This window comes from Equus przewalskii, chromosome 3 (genome assembly GCF_037783145.1).
Source record: "Equus przewalskii isolate Varuska chromosome 3, EquPr2, whole genome shotgun sequence".
NCBI lineage: Eukaryota > Metazoa > Chordata > Mammalia > Perissodactyla > Equidae > Equus > Equus przewalskii.
This window is the reverse complement of record NC_091833.1, coordinates 43,833,302-43,837,048: the sequence shown is the minus strand read 5'-3', so window position 1 is coordinate 43,837,048 and position 3,747 is coordinate 43,833,302. Positions and strand designations below refer to the sequence as shown.

The following is a 3,747-nucleotide window of genomic DNA, read 5'->3' as shown; positions in this document are numbered from 1 at the left end:
AAATATTTCCTCACTCTCTGTTAATACTGGAATTTCAATCAAGCATAAAAATGGTATCTTTAACATCAAGTGATATCGAATGTCCTCTGTGGTATCTGCATGATAGCTCTGTCATTAACGTTTCACAGTCTGAGATATCATGTCTGTAGGTAACAGCAGTGAAGTAACTTTAAGGCAGTGACACAGATGGTAGAGTATCCTCAATCATTAACTGTTTACCTCTTTTTGTTTCATAGTAGAACAACATTCTAAGATAAGTCCATGGTTGTAGGAAGACATTACTAACAGGAAAAAGAACAAAATGATAGATTCAGTTAGAAGTACTTTACTCAATCCATGCATTAGCTTGCACTGTTAATTATAGATAAATGTGTGGCAGTATTCAGAAGGTCTAGGGGGGTGTTGTGGTTAAGAATGTGAGTTCTACTCTGTAAAAAACCTGGGTTTAAATATCCACTCCATCATATACTTGCTCTGTACAAGTTTACTTAATGTCTTTCTTTCTTTTTTTGGTGAGGAAGATCGGCCCTGAGCTAACATCTGTGCCAATCTCCCTCTATTTTGTATGTGGGATGCCACCACAGCATGGCTTGATGAGTGGTGTGTAGGTTCGAGTCCAGGATATGAGCCCACGAACCATGGGCCACTGAAGCTGAGCACACGAACTTAACCACTACGCCACCAGGCTGGCCCCAAGTTTACTTAATTTTGTTCATCAAACTTCATTTTCTTCATCAAAAAAATGATGGTGTTAATAGTATTCATGATTAAATAAGATAACAAAGTAAATGCTATAGTACCTGGTACATAGAAGCAATCAACAGATAATAGCCATTATTTCTATAAAATTATTGTGTTTATTTTTATTTCAGTTCACCCCCAATTTTATTTTATTTGGTCTGTAATAGAAATGCTTGTGAGAAGAATCAATCTGTCCTTTTTCCTGTATAAGAGCACTTTGTGTTTGAAACAGTAATGCTGTGAAATTGATATTAATTGTCATCTTATATTATTTATCATTCCTCATGTATTTATCAAATCCTTATATGTGCCAGGTGCCAGATTACTAATCGTGTGTCTGTGTCCTCAAGGAGCTTTCATTTGCATCAGGAAACATCTTGGAACATCACATCTTGTTCAGATACGAATGCTATGAAAATCTCTCAACATTCTCAGCAGTATGATGATTTGAGGACTCTTTTCTAATACTCACAGATGATAGTTATGAATTGAATATTTGTGACCCCCAAATCCAGATGTTGAATCCTAACCCCTAATGGGATTAAGAGATTGGGCCTTTGGGAGGTAATTAGGTCATGAGGGTAGAGCCCTCCTGAATGAGATTAGTCACTTTCTTTTTCTGCCATGTGAGAATACAATGAGAAGTCAGTCATCTGCAACCTAGAAGAGAGCCCTCACCAGAACTCCACCTTGCTGGCACCCTGATCCTGGACTCCCAGACTCTAGAACTGTGAGAAAGAAACTCCTGTTGTTTAACCCACCCAGCCCATGGTATTTTTGTTATAGAAGTCTGAATGGACTAAGACAATAGTTTTTGAATTCCTGAGCCAGAAATGAAGCAATTTTATCCCTGAGACGGTAACTCCCATGCCTGACTGAAATTCCAGCCCACACCCTCCTCATCCTACACCCAACCCAACTACTACTCAGGTTGGTCTGGCAATTTTGTGCTTGGCCGTTGCTTGCCCTGGCCTCATGGTAAATAACCTGGTGTGTTTTTTCCTTCATTTAAAATTTTTCCCCTATTTTTCAGCTTTTATAAATCCCCAACAAAACTCCATGTATCCTGCTGCTTGTTATACACCATTTTCAGGATGTTAACTGTTGTTTCATAGGAACTTTTTGAGTGGCCAATACAACTGGGAATCTACAGATGGTTCTAGAATCCAGCCTCATGATTCTAACATAATTGTGAAGTTTTATAGTTCTATCCTCCTTCAACAGCAAAGATATATAGAGCACCTCTTATGTGCTAGGCACCGTGCTGCGTGTTAAGAATATAAAAAGCTATAAAATATACGAGAATGGTAATGCTGAAGTGTGAGAAGGAGTGACTAATAAGCCTGGGGAAATGAAGATAGATTTTATGAAAGAAAAGACATTTGACTAGGCTCTAGAAGGTGAATGTTGGATGACGAAGGGATAGCGGTCAGGGCGCCAGACGGCATCCCAGCCAGGAGAAATTGCGGGAGGTGTGAAGACGTTTGGCAAGCAGCCTGTGAGTCTGCAGTGTTTGGCAGGAGATGTGCTGGAAAAGGATGCTGAGGTCAGATTGTGATGGGCCCGGAAGGTCTACTGGGATGCTGGACCTACTTTGTAGGCAAACAGGAACGTCGAGATTTTGTAAGCAGGTGAATTATAATCAGATCTTCAACATTTCACGTATTCTGACTTACTATGTAAATATCTAGCTCGACTTAATGAATAGTGCTACTTAACCAAATCACAGATCTGCTCTACGTGTTAAAATAGAATTCTGCCAGAGAGAAAAGATATATTTTAGAACATAGTTTCTTCAATTTCCTTCCTTAATCTTTCGCTTCCTCATTCCTGTTATTTTTTGTTATTTGGAGGACTTCTTTTCTCTTTTGGTTCTTTCCTCCTTAGACTTTGGTTCTGTCATTTTCCTTAACATCAACAGCAGTGTGAAACTTCATGATTCGTTGAATGTTGCCAAGGAGAGCTGTGGCTTTATCCTGAAGTATGCCCCGGAAACCATCGATTTAGCTATTTTATTTTGTGGTATGGAAATCTATATAGCCTTCAGTGCTCTAGTATGAATATCCCCACAGTGTATCATTTCAATGCCTACGATATTCTTATAATTAGGAATGTCAACAAGTAATCCCTAAAATGTCTTCTTTTAGTTAAGCGCTTATACTCACTATTAGTTCTAACATTAACACAGTGTTAAATCTTTATACATTCATATAAAGCAGTCTCTGAATTCATGGAACAGAGGTTAAATTTCTTTCCTCCACTAGCTTAAAACAATTCTATTAATTTAAGAACATACGTTGGATAGAATAGGCTTTTAGTTAATGAGCCAAAACCCATTGTTTTCAGGTAGTTTAATTGGAGACTTGCTCTTCATGTGTTTTTATTCCCTAAGTTTTCTGTTCTTTTTTCTAGTACTGAAGGAAATAGTTGCTGTATATTTCTTCCTGAGGCACACACTGTAAATATACTGTGAGTCAGGAAAACACTGAGAAGTTCCAAGGTTGGCAAATCATTTTAGAAGGAAAAAGTCATCAGGAACATGAGACTCCAAAGAAACAGATGTAAGAATTACTTTTTATAAGTTTTGTTGCAAAAAGTTTCCCTAATTTTCCAGTTTTAGGAATTAGGTAGGTATATGGATCAGAATGGTTCAGAGAAAAAGACGCTTGGGCTTTAGAATTTAGAAAAAGTTTTGAAAATTGAAATGACATTGTATTTAAATCCAGTTTCAAAAGGATTAATTTATATCAGGCCCTGGATAATGTGGCTGCATACAAATAGGTGGGTATTATATCTGCATTTATTAAGAAAAATTGGAACAATGCTGACAGCAAAAGAAAGTAAAATCATTTTAGCATTTCTACTTCAGATTTTTTTCATGGCTTGTTTCTGTTTCAATTGAGAAATTCTATTTTTCTTGAACTTACATACTAAACAACATTAATTTGTTATAGAACTAGAATGTTTGTTATTTTTTCCTATGTCTAATCACAGTTCTACATAAAA

General features: G+C 37.0%; 1 long non-coding RNA gene across 1 annotated transcript in view; it reads left to right on the top strand.

The window, feature by feature from the left end:
- Positions 1–1,944: 1,944 nt before the first annotated feature.
- The window catches only part of LOC139082519 (uncharacterized), a 4,497-nt gene continuing 2,694 nt past the window's right edge, over positions 1,945–3,747 (top strand). The window contains exons 1-2 of the long non-coding RNA XR_011538608.1: positions 1,945–2,372; positions 3,154–3,302. This is a non-coding gene — a long non-coding RNA (uncharacterized lncRNA). The remainder of the gene's footprint in view (positions 2,373–3,153; positions 3,303–3,747) is intronic.